At 42.6% G+C, this 22707-nt stretch overlaps 1 protein-coding gene across 14 annotated transcripts in view; it reads right to left on the reverse strand.

The window, feature by feature from the left end:
* Positions 1-10201: 10201 nt before the first annotated feature.
* The window catches only part of CELF4 (CUGBP Elav-like family member 4), a 702013-nt gene continuing 689507 nt past the window's right edge, over positions 10202-22707 (reverse strand). For 12 of the 14 annotated variants that reach the window (XM_050329238.1, XM_050329237.1, XM_050329247.1 and 9 more), the window contains one exon: positions 10202-11189. The gene's annotated coding sequence lies outside the window, so the exon portion shown is untranslated. Of the gene's footprint in view, positions 11190-13044; positions 13133-22707 lie in introns of all 14 variants that reach the window. The other 2 variants (XR_007630533.1, XM_050329235.1) reach the window with 2 other exon arrangements.

The following is a 22707-nucleotide window of genomic DNA, read 5'->3' on the forward strand; positions in this document are numbered from 1 at the left end:
TGGGTCCTCGCAGCTGGGAGGGCTAAAGTCACTGCACACAGTGCGCCCTGAAGTCCTCGTCCCTCTGTACAGCGCAGCACTTCTTTGGGTAAGTAAGTGCTTTTGTGCTCACCACCCTCCCTGCCCACACTGGTTTTACTTGAAGAAAAACCCAGTCCAGAAAGGAGACGCAACAAACCCTGGTAGATCTACCAGGACAATTGCGAGGAGAGGGGCTGCACTGGGTGCCTGTCCCGCAGCACAGGTGTAATTGTGGTTATGCAAATATATCTTCGTAGCCTCTGGTAGCTTCATATCGTGGGAATAACAAGGGACATGGCCAGAAGGCAGACCTGCTTTGAGTAGGAGACTGGATGAGAAATCCCCCATCAGCACTACCGTGGCTTGGGTTCTACACCTGCTCTTTTGGGGAGGTTCAGAGGGCTGGTGTCTATTGCAGTAACACACCCATAGATCTGTGCGTGTCTGCAGCAGTCACAGAACCACAGAATCATGAAACAGCCCATGTTGGACCTAGAAAGACCACCTGGTCCAAATTTTTGTGGGAAAGGGATCTTAGATGAGAGTATCTGGCAGCCAATGCAATACAATTGTATCTTGAAAACCCCCAGCAATGGCAGCTCTATCACATCACTGGGGAGGTTGTTGTGTGATCAACATTTTTCACTGTAAAAAAATGCCTTTCTTACATTGAGGAGAAACTTCTCCCAGTGCAACTTGTACTTGTTCTCCCTTGTCTTCTTCCCGTGGCTCCTTGTGAAGGGAGAGTGTCTGTCCTCTTTGTAGCCACTTTAAATCAATATTCCCCTACAGCCCTCACCTGGAATTATCAAAGCAGGCAAAGCTGTATTGTAACAAGAACGAGCTAGCTGGGAAATGGACTCTTCTTTATTTTTAAAAGATGTCCTTTGTAAATCTCAAAACCAGTATGAGGCAAAGGCATATGTCATGTCACAAATGGGTAAAGTGAAGTGATGCAACCCAGAAACGGTACTGAGTAGCACTGCCACAGGCTAAGCACTGGTCCATAACCTCCTCTCAAGATGGCATGTGGCTTGGTAACTGTCCAGCTCCACCATCTGCAGAGACTGAAACTCAATTGCTGTTAACGAGAATGAAATTATGGCGATATTAGCATAATTAAAATGAGAAGAATCCTAGTTCAAGGATGATTGATACCCATGGAAAGCTTTGGATTCAGGCAGAAAAGGCAGGTCCAAGACTGTTGGCTCAGATGTTATTTACCTGCATGATTTCTCCAGGTATGGGAGGAAATGTCCTCCAAAAAAAAAAAAAAAAAAAAAAAAAGAAAGGCTTAATGTGTCTAGTGACTGGTATTAAATAAATGATGCATGTTGGCAGAGCGATAGATGAGAATAGCGGAAAACACATTGTGAAAGGAACCAGAAGAATTGCTGTCATAAATCTCCCCAAACTATTCTAGTCTGAGGCTTAAAACTAAGCAGGTTAGCAAGAGTATAAGGAAGGGGACTTTAGAAGAAACCCATGGCCCTGTAGGTTCACTGACACAAGTTTTGCCCATGTGTCCACCCTCTTAGGAGAGGAGCAATGGATGACCAGGGAAAGGAGAGGGTTGTGAAAGTGTGACATTGCCACTTGGGTTGTTTGTCTCTTGGGTTTTATTTTTTATTTGAGGCAGGTTAAAAGAGCTCCAGGTGTTCTCTCCAGAAAGAAAGAGATTAGAAGGCAACATTAATCAAGTTTACAACATATTCAAACAAGTAGATAAAGAGGAGAGAAAAAAATACCCTGAAATGCTTTTGTAATGAATGCATATTTCAGCTGAAGAATTCACAGGGGTCGACATGTATATATGCAAAACTAGGGTTAGAAGACAAAGTGGGATTATTTTCAAAGCTCATAAATAATTTAACTGTTGGAAGAAAAATGCAGAGGTTTCTGTTGATCTTATTGCCAAAGAAATGACTTTAGGTCTGATAAAGCAAGGGGCTAAAGGTGTTTTCACACAGAAGAATGACAGAGCGTAGCTGTTTGTCTATTACAACTTGTCACACCAGTTGTGGTTTTTATTGGGTAAAAGATGGGCATGTCGGGACAGGATATTCTGGCTCCTTTGACACACTAAAATTGCAATTTCTTGTTGACTTTTGTAAGGTGTTAACTGAAAACAGTTGTAAATGTTCCTATTAACTTATTTTGCTGCAGAAAGAGGCCATTGCTGATTGCTTTTGACAACCCCACTTGGGAAAAACATGGGAGAAGCTTCACAAAGAACCAGCACTGGAAAATCTTCTAGAGCAGAGTTCCTTCTTCATTTGCATTACCAGTTACCATGAAGATTGTGCCACTTCACAGTGACCAGGGCAGGTCATATAACAGCCTCGTTATCTATTTAGCATGTGCAGTGATGCATGCCACAGTCACAGCTACTTAGTCTCCATATCTGTCACATATCTGTACAGTTTAGTCGTGCAGTGGAATGGCCAAAAACCTCAGAGCCTCTGTACCACATAATTTTTGTCCTTGCCCTGTGACACTGACCAATAACTGCCCCTCTGGCTCCAACTCCATTTTTGTTCTGTTGAACCGTTCTATTTCAATTTACATTTCCAGAGCGTGAGAGAAGCTGGATTGACAGCCCTGGAAGCCTGCTTTCTGTGTGAAGCTGTGGTCTCTTTGCCTTAACACACCTCTTTGCTCAGCTCAGGGTAGAGTATTGGTACACACAAACACCAGTGCATCTCTGCCGCGTGCAGTGCCTGACCACGTGTGCGCTCTCTGAGGCTGTTTCAAATGGTGAGTGCAAACCATGGCTAATCTGTTTCACTTCCCGCTTCACTTGGCTTCTCTCAGTTGCTGCCTCCCAGCTGAGATTTACTGGTTTCCATCTGCACGGAAACGGTTTCCTAATTTAGCCAGGTGTAGTGGCTTGGCCGTGACCGTCCGTCCGTCACCTGTGGGACTGACAAGGCGGCTCTGCAAGCTCAGGCCCCCGAGGAGGAGCCCCCGAGAGGTGGCACCTCACTCGTTTGTGAGTCCCCAGCTAAAAGTGCAACAAAAGCACCACCTGGGCTCGTGAGCAGTGATAGAGACCCCTCTGATCCAGGACCGCCAAAGATTCCACATGGGAAGGCTTGCTGAGCAGCTGATGGCAAGTAGCTTCCACTGTGACCTGGACAGAGGCAAAGCGAGGTCCAGGCAGGCCAAGTTTGACCTCCAGCACAAGCTGCAGACCTCTGCCTGCTGTTCTTCATCATTTGCAGTTGTGGGAAGGGAGTGCTCTTTTTAAATCGGATGTATGAAAACTGATCCTAAAATTTGGCATTTGGTGGTACCCATCCCTTCTTGGAAGGAAAAAATTCCCCAGTCTCCAATTAAACTGGATTTGGACTGTAAGTCTTTCAGGAAAATATGTTGTTTAATGTGGCTTTGCTACTTCTGGAAAAATAAAACACCTTAAATGTCCAGTATTTCACTCAAACTCAGCTCCCTCCCAGCACTGCAAAAGCTTGGTAGTCAAGGAGAGAAAATATTTACTTAGTAAAGCTTTAAGATCAGGCTTTTGGGCTGGAAACTGAAAGGTATAAATAAGCCAGATATAGGACAAGTCCTGCTTAAACGACAGAGCTTAATCTGCGGAGCCAGGTAGCTCTCTAGCTTTTTATCTTGTTTTGGCTTGGACTGCTCTGTACAACACAGTCATCATAACAGGAATTCTGACATTCACCCGCTGAGCCAGCTCCTGAGTGGGATGCTGTGCAGAGGAGGCTAATAATGTCCCACACTTAGGGCCAGCCTGCTCTCCTCAGGCTTCTGTGTGGATCAGTCTAATCTCATGTTTCTTGCCTTGCCCTAAACTCGCTGCTTGCTGCTTATCAGCTATCAGAGTTATGCACAGGGTCTCAGACCCTCTTTGTCTTTGGCATTTGGGCTTTGCAATGCAAATACAGGTGTTCTGGGTTACTGTCCCCTGAGCTTAGGAGAACTGGGTCCAGAGGGGCATGTGTCTCTTTATTATCAGTGTCCTGGTTGACAAACGAAACAAGCCTTGTCCCCAGAGCCAACTGTAGTGCACTTGTGGTGTCAAATGTGATGCAAAGCGTAATTTGATGATTTCTGAGAGAAATTATGTGGTCCAGCCTGCTCTGGGATTGCTACAGGAAGCAGCAGTAACAGAACACACTGAGTGGAAGGAGTTAAAACAATGCAAAATTGGGCTGACACTTTTCATCTGTGCTTGTACGCCATTGTAACAGTGGCTGGGGGCTTCTATTGGCTTGGCAAAAAAAGACATTGCTAATGTCTAACACTTGATGACAGATGGTTCACCAATGCTCCTAGGCCCATTGTCTCACTTAATAGGTCTTTGTTCTAGCTGAAAGAAGCTAATCTTTTCTTGTAGGAGTTGGTAGGAGGATCTGTGTACAATATGCCTTCTGACAACCGTTTCAGTTTTGGAGCCTGTTCTGTAGCTCACTGAAGCAGAATCATCTCTCTTACCCTCTGTAGGAGGGACTCACAAAGGAGGCATCACAGTCATGATGCCTAATTTGTGGGTGTTTTGCTATCTGGTAGGACTCACTACACTGAATTAGGCAATTGCATTCTCTGGGCTGTGTATGGAAAAAAAAACAACACCACATGATCTTCTCTGGCTCAAAGTGTGAGGAGGAGTTTAGGGCCCCTGTCTCTCCGAGGAGAGGCACCCATTTTTGGGATGTCATGCTGTGGCTCCCCACTGGGGAGAGTTAACCCACCCACTCACCAGCTGACTGAAAACCTGAGTGTTTTTATCTCTTCTTAAGAGCTGAAAGCAATAACTGCAACCTAGCAAAGGTTACACCCCAGAAAACTGCCATGAGGAGCAGACTGGGGTGTACCAACGGGAGAGTTGGTGTCTCTTTCTTCCAGTGAAGTGTCCTGTACAATGTACATCACATTCATGGAGTCATGTTAGGAGCCTGGGTCTCCTAGGAGAGGTTATGGAGTCACTTGCCCCCCCCGCCCCAGTTCCATTTTTATTTCCACCCTTTTAAACGAGACGAGGCAGGTCAATGGGAGGAGTTGTGAATACCTCTCTGGACTGCCCTACCGGTGTATAATCAGGGCCATTTTCTGTGTCATGGGAGTCTCAGGGGAGCAAATCCCAGATTCCATCTGAGCAAGGGAAGAGTCTGAACCTGCTCTTATTGCATCTCATGTGAATGCACTGCACCCTGTGAGGCTGCTGCTCCCAGGAGAAGGGCATCTTACCTGTACCTGTGCAAGGGACTGCCTTCCACAGTCTGTGCTCGTTTGAGGTGCTCCATGCCAAGCTCAGAACTTACCAGATCGAGACCCAGAATTCAGGATGGTTTATGAATGCTGTGGTGAGACGATGTTTGATACCAAGGTGGTTTTTTGCCACCAGAATTTGTTGTGTGTTTACCAGGAGTGTCGCTGTCCAGGTTCCTCAGCAGTGATGTGGGGAATGTTTAAGGCTGGGTGGACACTAGCAAAAGCTTGTAAACTGATGAGGGAATTGAGCAAAGAGATGAGATTCTGAGCAAGCTGGTCCAGCTGATGTCTTGCTCACTGCAGGGGTGTTGCACATGATGACCTTTAAAGCTCTATGAGACATCAGAGTGACCTCGTACCCTTAATAAATGAAACACAAAGACTCTGATTTGGAACTCTGAGTGTTTTTTGGGGATGTGTTTGTAGTGAAAGAGAAGCTGTGCTATTGAAACCTGTTTTAAAAACTGATTTCCTTAGCAAGTAGGACAGCAGTCCTATTCCAAAAGGCATTTCCATACTCCATATTTTTTTGCCTTGAGGCTGTGGTCTATTCCCATTTCATCAGCTCTGGAGTGGCCAGGACAAGTCATGTGTTTTCAAATGAAGTTGGCTAAGGGACATTACGAAGGAACAGCATGAGCAGCTTCCTTCTCCAAGTGAGGCAGTACAAAAAGCTTGCACAAACTGCTGGGGCAGGACTGGCACATTGCTCTGGAGCACCCAGTGATGTGTTTCCCATCTGCCAAACCCCTGTGATGTGTGACATATCCCTGGGACCACAAACACAAATACCTTGCATGGTTCTAGACCCATGGGGTGGTTGTTGCTCACAGGTCATGCTTGGGACTGGGAGAAATGTGCTGTTGGAAACCGGAATATTGAAAGTGCAGAAGTCCTTGTCTTGATTTGCAAGAACATTTTCAAATGTTATTTCAATGTTTGTTACAAAGGGAGACAGGTAGAGCTCTGTAGCCTTGTTCGAAGTCCATATCATCTTCTAATAAAAGAAAATTTTGTAATGAACACCTGCCTGGAGTGGGGATGCGATGGAAGTGGGAAAAGGAATTGTTTCCTCTTATGTGTAAAGGAGGAGTATCTCAGTGGCTACATCAAGAAACACTGATATGGAAAAGTGACTCCAGGAAGGGATGTACTGCTTTCTTAGAGACACAAAAATGTGATTATTAGTTGCAGTGTCTCCATGGGACTCCATAAAGAATGGCAGCAAACCATGCCCTGTTCTTGTACCAAAGGTTGCCCTCAGCTACTCATGGGAATGGGATTGCAGTTTACTATAATCACAGTGGTGCCAAGGAGCACATTGGCAAAGGATGAATGTTTGACCTTTAAAAAACCTTTAGTTTCATATAATGTGATTTAGCAGCTACAAATAAGAGAGAGAAGCCAGCATCAAATATCCAGTGGCTTTTGAACCTCTGTAATAGAGTGTTCCCGATCTGATGCTGCTGCATGCTGGTGCACACAGACAAGGCAGCTACAGGCTCTCAGGTTGACTTGGCCTCTCTCTTCATTTTCATTGCTTCACGTGGGGGTGTTTGTTTTGCTAATTGCCTGTCCCAGCAACACAGTCCCATGCTGAAACAGGGTCATGCTGCAATTTGTTTTGCTTTACGGCACCTGCACTGTAAATGGGCGAACTTCCTTTGGAAAGAAGTTTGGAGTCTCCGTAAGGCAAGTGCTTAAATGTTAAATCAGGGCTGGTGTATCTGTACAGCCCAGAGAGGGTGCCATGCCAACCATAAGGCCACGCCTACATTTGACCCTCAGCCCATTCTTTTTCAGTCTGTGTGTCTGCCGTAATCAGAGAGTTGAGTATGTCAAGTACCCATCACTTATGTCAGGCAGCAGTGTGGTCACTCACAGCAGTGCTTTATTCCCCAGTACACCTTTGTAAATGAACCTCCAGTGGGCTGACTCCTCTTGTGGTGCCCCCTTCTTTACTGGGGAGTGAACTTGGAGATCCAACCACTCTTTGAGCTTGCATGTAAGGCACGGGGACGTGCTGAGAGAAAGGTCAGGGCCAGGCATGGTCCCTCCTGTGTCACTGGTTGTACTCATATCTGGATCCCCCAGTTCAGTAACCCCAATGGTGTCTCTGCAAAGTCAGATATTTTTAGAGGTACTGACCTAAGCCACAGAGGCAACTTTAATAGTGTTTCCTGTTCTCCCCTTGGGACTTGGTTGCTCTCCAACACTGGGTATTTTATCTCCTGTGTATTGCAGAGTACCTGAAACAAGAGTTTGACATCTTATTTCACAATTATGAGTCAACAACCCCCAGCTCTTTCTCATTGGCCAGACGTGTCCCCAGCTGGATGCCCCAGGGATGCAGCCCATCCTGCTCAGACAACATGGCTGTGTTCTTGCAGGTACATCAGGATGTATCTTACACTGCAGAGACACAGCTTCTACCTTAGGGAGGGTAGGGGAGAGCTCTGGGGAGCTTGAAGGTCAAAAGGGAGGGTGGGGAAGGCAGCCTGAGTAGTGGAGAGGGATTTAGGCAACACCTTTTAGTGTTCCCTTTGCTATGCCACTTTGGGAAATTGAGTCTTCCTTGTTTATTGTGGGGTTTCCCCCCTTCAAGTAGTGATATTCACCTCCCCTCAGCCCTCCCTCCCCCTTAGTTCTCAACTGGCCCAGGTAAGAGGTTGGGTCTCTGTTTGTCCTCTTCATCCCTGCAGCCCAGAGCAGGATGCTCAATAACGACAGGCTATTAACATTAACAGAAACCTCTTCTTACTGGAGACCTAGTCCTATCTCAGTGATGTTTGAGATCAGTTTGCACATCTTTAGCCTTCTCAGTCCTCTACAGAGCATCTTCTCTGTCCAAAGGCAGGGATGGGGTTGGTATATGTGCCCTTCTGTGTTTGCCTTTACCTTTGGATGAAAAGCAAATACTGACCATGTTCCCTCCTAGTATTCATCATCTGATTTATATTTCATTTGTATCTATTGCCCTGAACAGACATAAGTAACTCTTAGTATTATTAACAGGAGTTTCTACTAATAGAGCTCCTTCCATCTGTGGAGTGCAAATTATGGACAAGCACCATTAGTCCCATTTAGAGGTGGATTTAGCTGGTGCAACTTGTCCAAATCGAGATGCGGCTGCAAGAATCAGGGAGAAAATGCAAAGGCTCCTGATTTCAGCCCCAGCCCCAGCTCATCTGCTCTGGTACAGCCATTTCAGGGGAAAAAAAATTACCGCTCAAAAGGCAAGATGTGAGGGATGCTCAGGAAGAAATTGAGCCTCATCTCTGGAGATTGCTGAGTTTCACAAGGTTTTCCCAAAGCAGCAAAAGGAGCAATGTCCCGAGCTTTGGCCTCTATACTTATCAGCATGAAAAAACCATGAGTGTGAAATCAAACAACAGGCTTCAAATGGGAGCTACAATGACTCTAATTTGTATGTACCATTATTTGATCTTCTAACCTACTAGGTTTAAGGTAAACCACACTGGAATATCAAGCAGACATTAAATGAAACAGTGTCATTAATTCAATCCAATGAGATACGTTTTATATAACAAAGGGATTTGTTCTGATACTCAAACAATGTATATTAATGAAAGAGTCGAAATAGATTCATTTTGTTCTCAAAGCAAACACATTAAGGGAAGCCATCAAGAAGTAAAGAACACGGCTTTTTTTTTTTTTTTTTTTTTTTAAACTGTGCTTTATTTAGGGCTAAGCTGGAAAGCGTCATTCAATAATTACAGAAGATTACAAGGAGTTTTAGGGAATTGAGAGTGAAAGAGCAGTTGTATGGAACTGCAGCTGCGTTACACATCTGTACTTCCTAGCTGTGGGCTCAGTTTGCTTCAGTCCTTACTCTGGCAAAATGCTCGTTATATCCCCATGAGAGTTTTGGAAGAGTAAGGACTGCACGGTTCGGCCCAACACATAATCAAAATTAACATTAAAAAAAAAAAAAAAAAAAAAGGAAAAAGAAGAAAAAAGTTCAAGATCAAGATAAAAAAAATACCAAGAGAAACAAACAAGAACCTTAAACAAGAATAAAACCAAATAAATAATCAAAAAACAATTATCACACTGCTCAATCGATGCAAACAAGTGTGAGAATGATGTAAATCAAGTTTTAAGACTGTGAAAATAAATTATAATAAATATGATATACTTTAAAATATATGTGTTCTTAAATAATTCATTGTTTTTTCTGAGTCAGATTTTTTAAAGCAATGTCTTATTTTTAACTGCTCTAAAGTCATTTACCAAAGATAAATATCGTGCTTTCATTAAATAGTTTTCCTTGTTTTTTCTCTATCATTACAATTAAAAGTCCTACAAAATATGCAAATTTATTTACAGAAAACAGAGCCAGCATCTTTTTTTTTTTAAACATCCCCCTGTTTTTCAAAATTCCTTGTAAACAGTTTCAGAAATTCTTCAAAGAGATTGTTTCTTTAGTTTATTTTTATGTTTTTTTTTTTTTAGTTTTTTTTAAAGTTTTTTTGTTTTTTTTTTTTCTTTTTTTCTTTTTTAAGATTAAGGTACTAGGCTAATCCCTTGCCCTGAAGGTTTCTAGAGCAAATATGGAAGCTACTGAAGCATAGGATGATGGGAATTTTGCGGACAGCAGATCATGAAGACATGAAGCGTTTAGCTGTGTTTTGTTGTTCAAGATAGAACTAACGTCTGATAAAAAGACAGCTGTTTTTTTTTCCCATTTGCATTGTCTACAGAATTGAGTCTTGTCTTGTTTATTTTTTAATAGCTGGAATGCTTGCAGTTAAAAAAGCTGCCAAAATAGCCATTTTTCTCCTTTTTCTCCTTGATAAATAACAGCATCCAACAGCAATTGGCAGAGAGTAGGAATTTATGCTCAATCTAAACTCTACAAAAATTACAGTTCTACAACATCTTTGTTTTTAGCATTAACGCTAACTTCTATGTAGTATTATTTTTTTTTGCTTTTTTGTTTTTTTTTTTATTTTTTATTTTTATGTTGTCTAATTTTTTCTATTATATAGGTATTTTAAACTTTCTTTTTTTAAATTCTGTACAACTATTAGGATTTTAAATGGGGAGAGTTAGAAGCATTTACAAACCTTTTTGTTTTCCATTTAATATCAACCATCTTTCCTTTCTCTTTTCTATGCCTTTTTATGTACTTATTTATGTATTTATTTATTTACTTTTTTTTTGCTTTTCTAGATATCCATCTTACCTGCCTTTAACAACGCAATCCTTGCGTATTATACAGAAAACCATATGAAAGCTTCATAGACTCTAATTAATGTATAACCAAAGAACCTCCCAAAGTATCAAAGAACTATTATCTTGCCGTTTTAAAAGCATTTAAGCATTCGATTTTTTTTTTTTTTTTAATTTTACATATTTCATATAATCGCTCTCAAAAACTGTTTTAGGAACAGCTCAGAGAAAAGGAAAGAACTTCCATATTTTACATACAGCTACAAGTCTGCGGTAAAAAGTTTTGTCCTTTGGTCCCTATATAGCTAAGGAATGACAGATAAAGATGCTCAGTGACTGTTACCACGGGTTCTTGCATGGTAACCGCATCCTTGGTGGCAAACAGGCACTCCTTTGCCAGAATCCAGGTTTGCATCTCCTGTTTGAAGAAAAGCCGCTGTGGTGATATCAGTGTCTCTTCAGAAATCCCGGTTGAATCTTCCTCCTGTTCTGATTTTACTTATGTGTTTGTTTGTTTTCAAGCGCATGTCCTTCGAAGTCAGCAGATGTGATACTTTTCTTGAAGAAATGTTACAGTCTAAACAATCAAAGAGAGAATAGGTCTGAAGTCTTCAGCTTGACTGATATTTGCTGATATGTCAAAGGTGTAATCCAACAGTTCACGATTTTTTTTTTTTAATATATATATGCTTTTTTTTTTTTTTTTCCTAAATGTGGCCCATTCAGCTGCTGCCCTAAAAAATGAAGAAGATCATTGCAAATTAAATCAAAAAGGGGAGGGGGAAGTAGGGAAGGTGTGGGGGAAATATTTGAGACAGGGCGGGGGGGAAGGACCTAAAAATCAAAAAGGAAATTAAAATCAAGCCTGTTCTTTTGGGCCCAATCCTGCTCCTGTTGAAAGTAATGGGTGTTTTCTTCTCCCTTCAATTGGGACAGGATGGGGCTTCTGCTTTGGTGTTTTGCTTTTGGAGGCATTGGCTCTGATTCTGCTCCCACTTAGCATCAACAGAAAGCTTCCCCTTGACTTCGGTGGGAACCGGATCAAACCCAAGGTGAGCAAGGTAGTCACGATCATGATAAAGAAAAACACAATTGTTCCTAATAGCAATAATAATAAATCAAAATAATATTAGGGCATGTCTATGTAAATCTGTATCACTACGTATGTGCAGACAGCGGCATTTTAGTTATTTTTAAGTGCCACTATACAATGCCAGATCACAATCTTGCTTGGCAGGCTTTTGAGTGTGAAAGGCATCAAGAAAGTGTAGTTCTGTATTTTAATGGGGTGCCATCTATGACAGTGTATGAGCTTTCTGTGGAGACGTAGCTGCCAATAACATCTACTCCTTTGTGAATGTCAGAAAGTAGGACTTTGAACAGGCAATTTATAGGAGGTTAAATAAAAAAGACTGTTGGAATAAACTTATTTTTGAAAAAAAAAATAAATGTAAAGCTAACATTTCTTAAATAAAAAAAAATTATTTAAAAAAAATAATCATGATCTGACTAGGCTTGACATTTAAGTAGGATGCTTAATCATTAAGGATTAGCTCTTATCTCCTTCTAGCAAGCAGGTTCTTCTTATACACTCGGTGATTTATTACATCAAGAAACTTAGAAACTGCAAAAGGTCCACTCTGGTGGAAAAGTGTCATGCGGAATATCAATCCATGCTGGCAGGTTTTCACACTGTTGGTTCAACAAACAGCAAACCGTACACAGCAGTCTAAACAATTACAACACCAAAAATAATAATATAATAAAAAAATAAAAAACACTTGTCAAGGACCCTTTTTCAGTTGTAAACAAAAAGATGCATTTTGCTTTTTGATCTGGATGAGTTTTTTTCCCACTCAATCCCTCCCTCCCTCTAAGCAATTAATTTTTGCTGGAGTTGCTATAATAAGGCACCTTAGAATTAGGAATTCTTGAAAAGACATACAATGAGGCTTTTCTTGGGGTTGCTTTTTTGATTGCTATAGTTTTCAAACTGCTGTTACTATCATTATGCTTTTTGGTTTTGGTTTGGTTTTGGTTTGTTTTTGGTTTTTTTGGTTTTTTTTTTTTAATTTTTAGAAGGTGATTTGAAATATCCTAAGGGGGAAAAAAAAGGTGTCAATTGAAAAAGGCCCCAATTCTCCGGAAAAAAAAAATAATCACAAGATTTCCAGTGCAAAAAAATTAACCACACATTTTTTCTCTCTATTTTTTTTTTCCAAATTATCTGTAGTTATAACAATCCCATTTTTTTTTCTAAAGAATTAGGAATCCATCTTTTTTTTTTCCTTCTATGTGACATCTAAAGAAGCATAAAACGCTGACGAGAAATCAAACGACAAATAAAGAAACCACTGCAAGCACCAAAAACGAAACGAAAATGAGCACAGCAAAAAATTGTGGCAGCACAAAGTCAAAAAAGGCACATGTGATCATGACTGGCCAATCATCAACTGATACAACATCCAAGAAAAATGCTTCAATCACGGCACCTGCACGAAACTTGACGGCATGTCATGCAACCAATTCTTAGCTTGTTACATGACGCCATCATGTCACACTTTCAACTTCGAGTTGATTTGAACTTACGGCCTGGGGGACTGTATTCTCCACTTTCATGTCATTACGAGAACTTTTTTCCTAGCTCAGCGCGAGACTGTGGTGGATTTGACTGGCTCTTGGTTGGAATTTGATTGAATGACAAAAGAAGAAAAGATTTTTTATATATATATATTTATATATAGTGTGGAAAAAGGGAAAGGTGGGGAAAGAAGATATATATAAAAATAATAATTAAAAAAAAGTTACAAACACAGCATCAATAAAAAAAAAACTAATGGAAATACTTGCCATTAAACTATAGTAAATAAAACAAGAATGAGAGCAAAACAAACTTAACTGAACGGAAAGAAAAGAAAGGAAGAAGAAAGTAAGGAAAAAAAAAAAAAAAAAAAAAAAAGAATGGAGGAGGCCTAGCCAGAGACACACACACATAAAACACACACTTAAATGTAGACACACGGTCAACAGCGAACAGGAACAGAGCGTTATGCAGCGGCTGTTGAGGAGAGCATGCACTGAATGGGTGAGCGCAGACACAGATCGGTTTGCGAAGTCTGGAAAATAAACACATTCACTGCCAACCAGAATGCTTTCGTTAGCACCGGCCTCTCCCACACCACCCCCAGCATCCTGGGCTTCGCTGGATGGCTAGCCAAAGTCCTCCAGGAGCATTCCCGTTGCCTCCAATGGGCTCCGGAGCAGATACCGCTCTAATCTGATTACATTCAGAGTTTAAAATCATGGGGAGTGTAACAGGCCAAGAGCTGCTTTGGCTACTGTGAATATTAAAAAAAAAAATTAAAATTAAAAAAAAAAAAAGGCATCTAGTGCTGGTTGCTACATGTCCATTTATCAGTTCTCAGGATGGTGGGCTCTGAAACAGCAGTGCTGGGCTGGTGTGGGAAGCAGACTTGTAGGAGGACTCAGATGATACAATGGTCCCTAAATCAGCATCATTAAAAGAAGGACATTTACTCCTTTGGCATTTAGCTTTGGCCTGAATTTAAATGAGAGTGGAAAATAAAAGGGATAAGAGAAAGAGAAGAGAAAGAGAAAGCGAAAGAGAGAAAGAGAAAGCGAAAGAGAGAAAGAGAAAGAGAAAGAGAAAGAGAAAGAGAAAGAGAAAGAGAAAGAGAAAGAGAAAGAGAAAGAGAAAGAGAGAAAGAAAGAGAAAGAAAGAGAAGAGAAAAGAGAAAGAGAAAGAGAAAGAGAAAGAGAAAGAGAGAAGAAGAGAAAGAGAGAGAGAAGAGAGAAAGAGAAAGAGAAAGAGAAAGAAAGAGAAAGAGAAGAGAAGAAAGAGAAAGAGAAAGAGAAAGAAGAAAGAGAAAGAGAAAGAGAAAGAGAAAGAAAAGAGAAAGAGAAAGAGAAAGAAAGAAAAGAGAAAAGAGAAAAGAAAGAAAGAGAAAGAGAAAGAGAGAAAGAGAGAAGAGAAAGAAAGAGAAAGAGAAAGAAGAGAAGAGAAAGAGAGAAAGAGAAAGAGAAAGAGAAAGAGAAAGAGAAAGAGAAAGAGAAAGAGAAAGAGAAAGAGAAAGAGAAAGAGAAAGAGAAAGAAAGAGAAAGAGAAAGAGAAAGAGAGGAAGAGAAAGAGAAAGAGAGGAAGAGGAAGAGGAAGAGGAAGAGGAAGAGGAAGAGGAAGAGGAAGAGGAAGAGGAAGAGGAAGAGGAAGAGGAAGAGGAAGAGGAAGAGGAAGAGGAAGAGGGGAGGGGAGGGGAGGGGAAGGTAGAGGAAGGGAGGGGAGGGGAGAAAAGGGGAGAAGAGGAGAGAAAAGGAGAGAAAAGGGGATAAAGGAGAAAAGAAAGAAAAAGAGAAAAGAAAAAGAAGAAAAACCTCTGCCAGGGGCTGGCTGCTACAATCTGTAGAAACACCCTGTTCCTTTCCTACAAATGAAAATGTCCCTTTACTGGCCCACGGAATTTTGCCTCAGTAAACACCAAAAATCACTGCACACAACGATACACTTGTCTCAGTCAGCAGCTCTGCACCCTGTTCCTCAGGTATTGCCTTTCTGTCCCCTTGGCAGGGCTCATATCTCTCCTCCCAGCCTATTTCTGAAAAGTCACTGCACAAGACTGAAATTTCACCTTGTTTTGGGGTGTCGCAAGAATACTGTTGGCAGTTCTGATCCTGAAGTCATGCATGCTGGCTAGAGAAAATTCTTTGGCTTTTTGTTTGTTTGTTTGTTTGTGGTGTCTTTGCTGTTTCTGTGAACTGAAACACGCTTTCTGGCTGCAGCAGTTATGCTCAGCTGACAAGAGGTGATGCTGAACTAAGCCCCTGGCTTCAGCTCCACACTTCTCCCACAGTAGCTATCTTGGTTAAAGCTGACTCCTTCTCGATGGCTTGGCCCCAGAGTCCTGCCCTTCAATGATCTGGAAGTGTCAGCCTGGTCTTCCTGGGGTTTGACTGAAGACAGTAGACTGGTACTCTAAAGGCAGATGCAAGATCCATATCTACAGTTATTTCACAAGCCAACAGAGAGAAAGCTATCTTTTTTTGAGAGGGCCCAGGTTAGAACCGTTGTCATTTGCGTCCCCAGATAACCAAGAGCAAGTAATGTCAGCTATACAGCTTCTGGCTGCGCATGAGGAAGAGGAATAGGCTTCTAGCGTCCCTCTTACCCCTCTGGGCTTTCTAGCCATGTCATAACACAGGAAAACAAGCAGCTGGGACAAGAAGGACATCTGTCAGCATCATCACAGCAAGACCTATCTCTTTCCTTACCTCAGCTGTGTCAGTAGGAAAAGAAAGGGTTAACAGGCTTTGCTTCCCTGAATGGAGCAAGGAGGCAACAGGAGTGGGAGGGATCTGGTGGAACAAACATCATCTTGCTCTATTCCTGGGAAGTAGCAACAACACACATCTCCTCTCTGGGGTTGGAGTATGGGTAGCAGTTCAGTGGACAGTGGGTTTACACAGTGATGCTAGACCCAGGCAACTCTCATGCTGAGAAGAGGTTCTTTGGCATAACCTTACTGGAGAAAACACTTTGTGTGCACCAGGCTGGTCTGTCAGTGACCACTGCTTTGCAGGTGGTACTACCATCCCTCCGACTGTCCTCCACAGACACCCTCAGACGCTGTGGATGAAACGCACACAGACACACACAGACACACACAAACATATGTATGTACAAATGAAGGATTAGGACTTGCTGAGGCTAAAAGAACAACAAAAAACACTGAAAATGTTCTTTCAAACAAAAGTTACATATGGTCATCCTGTCTGCCTAACTTGGGTCTGTATTTCAAGCACCAAATGAAGGCTGTCCTTCTAATGCAGGGGTCTACAACATCTACCGAGTCACTGAAGGGGAGAAGACCCTTTGGCAATGTCTAGGGACACATCCAAGAACTTGCTCCACTGAGCAAACCATAGACAAATAAATCTGGCAAATGCCCAGCTTTTTCTTTGAAGCACAGAAGTGGGGCCTGGGACTGTTCTGCTTGAGCATTGGATGGACATAATGGCTTGAAGTTTTAAAGATGGGATTCAAGATGAAGACACCTCCATCAGAGCAGATCGCTCTAAGCCAGTATTAGTGGAGACACAGAGGGATAGTAGGTACCAATTCACTTATCCTCAGGGACTGTTCCAGATAAGACTGTGAGTCATGGCCACAAGGAGCCGGTATCTCTCTCATATTACAATGAGGACCTTGACTGACTAGCTGTGAAGGAGACAGCAATGGTGTAGGTCTATACCATCAGGGGAAATGAATCTCAGTTAAAGCCTTGGTTAGACAAACATAAATCTTGTCATGTCCTTGTAACCTGTGCTGTCAGCAAAGTAGTCCTAACACTGCGAACACCTCTATCACAAGGAAGCTTTTGACAGCAGCTTCTGACTGGACTGTAAGGATAAGCTCTGGATTGTAGGAGACATTCATTGCCCATGTAGTGACGTACTGGGTACTGAGGGAGCTGGTGCAGATGCTCATAAAGCAGCTCTCCATCATTTTTCAGCAGTCCTGGGTAACTGGGGAAGTTCCAGTTGATTTAGGTTAGCCAGTGTGATGCCCATCCACAAGAAGGGTCAGAAGGAAGAAGGATCCAGGGAACTACAGACCTGTCAGTCTGACCTTGGTGATGGGGCAGGCCATGGTTCAGATCATCTTGAGTGCCATCACATGGCACTTACAAGGGAACCAGGGGATCAGCCCCAGCCAGCAGGGGTTTAGGAAAGGCAGGTCCTGCTTGATCAACCTATGACAGGGTGATCTGCTTAGTGGATGGGGGAAAGCTGTGGATGTTGACTCCCTGGACTTCAGTAAAGCCTTTGACACCATTTCCCACAGCATTCTCTGGGAGAAACTGGCTCCTTATGGCTTGGATTGATGCTCTGTTCCCTAGCTGAAACGCTGGCTGGTGGCCAAGCCCAGAGAGTGTTGGTGAATGGAATTACATCCAGCTGGGGCCAGTCACTATTGGTGTTCCCCAGGACACAGTACTGGGACCACTGGGAGGCTGAGGGGAGACCTTATGGCTGTCTGCATGAAAGGATGTTGCAGACAGGTGGCAGTCAGTCTCTTTTCCCAGATAACAAGAGAGAGAACAAGAGCAAACAGCCTCAAATTGCAATAGGGGTGGCTTAGACTGAATATTAGGAAAAATTTCTTCACCAAAAGGGTTGTCAAGCACTGGAACTGGATGCCCAGGGAAGTGGTGGTGTTGCAAGCTCTGGAGGTATTTAAAAGATGTGTAGATGCAGTGCTTAGATCCACAGTTTAGTGGTGGACTTGTCAGTGCTGGGTTAATGGTTGGACTCAATGTTCTTAGAGGTTTTTTGCAACCTAATCTGTGCTATGATTCTACGATTCCCTTGCAGCAGGCAGATGACCTGAGAGGTATGTGCGAGATGTTGCACAAGCCTAACAGTCCTAGACTGTATGGTAAATGCCACAGCACAGGAGATGTCACTATATATCTGCTAAGCTTGCAAATGCAGCCAACTTTAGGTGCAAGCTTGCTGTGTGCCTTCACAGGACTGCACAAATGGCCCAGCACTGCCACCATTGTGGCGGGCTACCAGGTTGAAATTCTTCTTCCTTTGCAGAAATTTACTGCCTCCAATTCCTCATCATTTCTACCATGTCTCTCCCCTGAGTCCTTGTTACTCAAGTCTCCACTGATCATCTCTACCTCTTTATTCTTGTCTTGGAGGTAAGAAACCTCTCCCTGAAGAAACCCAAAGGCCATCACTTCTTCCAGCACCAAAGCGGCAGCCTCCTCTGCTCATGCTTAAGCCTTTGATCACAGCATATGCAGACTTCTTCACCTTTATATTCACACATTACTCTCCATTTACACACAGACACACGTGTGTCTTTGCATTCCACCCAGAACCACAGTCAGGATCCTGACCTTCTGTCTGCTGGATCCTGTGCCCAAGCACACCTACAGGAAGAAACTGGAGATGTTTTTTTCTACAGGTGACAGATCTTCACAGCTATTGCCTCTGAAGCTGATCAATATTATTAAAATTCCAGCCTGTGTTTTTCTCCCTTATCTTTTGTACTGTTTCTATAGCAATTTCAATCTCTGTTTTTGCCTCTGCGTCAACTTGCTTCCAAAGCTGGATGGGTCTGCTCTTCCTCTGCCTCAGCCCTCCTCTTGACTGCACCCCAATACCAACCCATACAGATCCCCCTCTTCCCTGGCTCCTGGCCAGATTGCCTGGCAGAGCTGGATAAAGGGAGGAGGGCTCTACAAAACAGACTCCATCCCTATGACAAACACTGCTAAAGCTGTCATGGGGAGTCCAAGATTAGGAGTCCAAATATCTTGGGGTGGGAAGGGCAGTGCAATGGAGGGGACTTTGCATCCACGCTGGGATTGAAAGAAGCCTGATAATTTATACTAGACAACAACACCTTTACCTGGACTCTTGGGGTGCTATTTTTGGGGGGGAGGGGAAGAATGTTTTTGTTAGATGCTTCAATTCTAACATCTAAGGTTAAAAAGGAGACAGATTGTATATATGAATCTTTATATACATGAATATGCACACAAACATATCCTATATATGTATATGTACAGGGGTATTACATATACATATATTTTAGCAAAGACAAATACACATACACAGACAGAGAAGCCAGTGTGATCTAACAGGGAGATGGGAGTCCAGCATTTCAAATGAAAACGTTTTCTGTACTTTTTTTTTGTTGTTAATATGCTTGATGACCCTGCCTCATTTTTCTCATTTATAAATTTAAGATGATGATAAAAATTAGCTCTTAAATTGCAATGCCCTTCTTTCAAATAATTGTATGACTTGCTTGCTGTGCAGTGTTGTTACTAGGATTGCTCTCATTTAACTATGTTGCATTAAAAGCTAGTTGAAAAATGACAATTATTTTCCAGGGGAAAATTGTCATTATTTTGGCTTTCTTTCCTGTGAACATTTTAGTTAATAAACAAAACAAATCTGGGGTGGGGGAGGTGGCCAGAGAAATAGATTAATTTTTGCCTTTTTTTAATCAACCCGAAAACCAGTCCATTTTTAACAGGAATTTAGTGTTTTGAAGCCAACATTTTTAATCAAGATAGGTGTGTTTTGTTGGTTGGTTTTTTTTGTTTGTTTTGTTTTTTTTTTCCCTGTCTGCATTTCTTTTTTAATCTATTAGAATGAAAATTTGCTGGGGAAAGATCCAGTTTGGTCAAAATGTCACTTTTTGGTCACCCACTCCTCCCCCAGCTGGTTTGATGAAAAATTGTCAAGCAGCAATAGCTGTGTCACCTCTGATTTATCTATTTTTCTAGAGCCATTAGTCTCAAGCAGTGGATGAAAAAGCACCACAACGGAGCAGCTGCTCCTGGAGGAGCCATCCTGGATGGTCAGAAAACGTCACTGGCTCCCTGAGTGGTGTTACCTTTTCTCACTCTGTCCCCAAGCAGTGGCAGGTGGTGGAGGGTCACAGGGTGGTGGGAGGCACCTCAAAAGAGATGTGAAGGTGAGTGGCAGGAGGAAAGGCTGGGCTGGGCAGGATGGGAATGCAGGGTGGGCTGTTGCAAGAGGGGGCTTCAGTTGCCCTGGGGCAACCTGGCACCAGGGTTGCTGCTGGGAGCAGTTAAGGGTTTGGTAAGGTTGGTAAGGGCTGAGGGGTCACAACCCTATTCACCTTCCTCAGCCACATCCAGAATTTACTTACTCATGCAAACATAGCTGTAGCTCTATTCCTCTCTCAGCTGTGTTTTGCCAACCAAGAGCTTTGCAGGCAAAGGTCAGTGCAGTGAACTCAGGTCATTTTGGGAAGCAGAGTGATAGTGATGGTAAAGGTCAAAGTAATGCTATATGGCTACTTTTCGAGCAAAGCCTGTAGCCTCTTTCCCTCCTGATGGCCATCTCAGTGTGCCCTGTGCCCTGAGGAGGATTTGTCCTGCCTCATAAGGAGTGCTCACTCCTGCTTTTGCTGCAGGTGAACATTAGGTGGGAGAGGAAATTAGGCTTGGTGGTAGTTGCCTTTCTGCACATAATGAAAGGTTCTTTATTACAAGGGGGCCTCAAGGAGTTTGCTATCTCCTGAGCATTGTTCCAACAGTTTAATTAAAAAAATGTACATGGCTGAGAACTAAGTCTAATTGGGAAGCTGTAAGAAAGCCTCAGTGCCCACTCTCTTCTGGTCCCTTTATAGACTGATTAGAGGTTATCAAAATGCTGATGAACCCAGTGCTGCACTCTCCTGTTTTTGTTGCTGACAGTTAGATAGGGATGCTCCTTCTCCTCTTCCTTTCCTCACCATCCTCCTGGGATGATCTCAAGACCCCAGTCAAGCCCAGCTCATGGATCTCAGCAGGTACAATTAAGCTGCCTGTGACCTCCTAGTAGGTTGCCTGATACATCCTATCTGGGGCTGAAGTACGTGCCACAAGACACAATAGCCCACAGTTGTCTGCCAGGCTGGGGGTAAGAATTTGGTCTGTAGTTGCTCACCAGGTACAGGAAATATGTGTTGGAGTGGTGTTTGTGCGAGGTTGCATCCAAGAATGGAGACCCCATCTCTTCTCCCCACTTGAAATCCCTGTCAGGGTCCTCAGTGACTCTCCCAAAGCTGGTCCTGTGCCGTGTATATACTGGGACTGTTCCTAAGAAGTGATACTTCACTCTTCTTCTGCCGAGCCTGTTCAGCACCTCTCCTAGCTGCTCCTACCCCTCTAAATCAAAATGCAGCCAGGAACACATACTCCCAGCTTGCAACACTCAATTACTCCTTCTGATATTTTATTTTTTTTGCCTGCAGCTTCAAATTACCTTCAAGGTGCACAGTGCAATTAGCTAAAAATATTTCCTGCTTCGTTTTAATTGCACTAAAACTCTAATGTACCTCCAGCGAGGAGCAGTTAGGTGGAAACTGGTGCCCCAAATATTTCAAATTGATTAAAACCCAGGATGATTCAATAAGCTTATATAGTTCTATTAATTATTAAATGTTATTAATTTTTTGTTAAAAAACTCAAAAACCTTCTTGAAGCCACATTCTGCATGATGCTTCTGAAAGAAGATATTTTCACTAAGGAGATTATAACTCTTTCTGAGTTGGAGAAAGATAAGACAAGAATTCCTCCATATAGTTGGAGCAGTTGCCATCTGAAGAATTCACATCACTCGGCAAATTTTAGTATCTTAGAATTTGATTCTGAAAACACTTATGCATGTGACTTGTGTCTGTGACTCATTTCACTGCTATAGCTGAGGTATTTATATGGTTCTAAATTAGAGTTGTATCACATTTTTGTTCCAAGCCTTTCTTAGTGGAAAATGCAGGTGATCAGTCAAAGATTATGAATGCTTAAAAAATAATCAAAAACTTTTTGTCTGAGAATTTAAAAAGAAATCCAAAACAAAACAATTTTTTTGAAAGCACCGAAAACCAATGATCTGATTCCCATGATGGCTGGTTCATAAGATTACTTCTATGTACTTTCAAAAGAGTATTGAAGATAAATCCAAAATTGTATTTACATCCAGTTGAGTTTGATCAGTCTCAGTCCTTCGGGTTTCTGGTTCATTGTCACCTCAGGCAGCCTGTGCTTATGAGGCATGTCCCCATGTGCCTGCAGCTGTGCTGGCTTGGGACCGCTATCGTTCCCTGATCTACAGAGCTGAACCAGGCAAAGTCAGCAAGTTTCTCACCAGTCTCATACAAATGACAGGACCATGTTAACCTAAGCCTTAATGCTCCTCCCTGTTCCTAAATGCTAGGGATTAGCCTGATTGAGGGATGATGGTGGGGTAGAGGTGGGATTGAGCTCATGTCCCACCCACTTCCATGGCTGTGAACCCACCCACTTCCACGGCTGTGAAGGAAGTCTGCCAGTGATGGTGGAGTCCAGGGCAAATATCAGAAAGATGCTGCCCATCTCTGCAATTCTCTCTCCCTCTCCTGCACTCACCAGGGCAAGAAAAACCTCTGACCATCTCCACAATGGCTTGTGTCTGCAACTGATTCTTACACAATTTTGAGGGAAATGGAATGTGTTCAGCCTCTTGGCAAAGGGCACATTGAGAAGATGAGTCTCAGAAAAAAACCCAACCCACCAGCCCCCTCACTACTGGTGTGCAAGTCCATTCACTTGCTTCCTCTGAAGCAAACTCCAGGAAGGCAGGTTTTGGCTCCTCCTTCCCCTTGGGAATACAGGAGACAGATTAAAGAGTAGCAGAAGAAAAGTTATTTCACAGTTAGTCTGCCCC

Source organism: Myiozetetes cayanensis, unplaced genomic scaffold (assembly GCF_022539395.1).
Source record: "Myiozetetes cayanensis isolate MyiCay16 unplaced genomic scaffold, myiCay2020 scf4, whole genome shotgun sequence".
Classification (NCBI taxonomy): domain Eukaryota; kingdom Metazoa; phylum Chordata; class Aves; order Passeriformes; family Tyrannidae; genus Myiozetetes; species Myiozetetes cayanensis.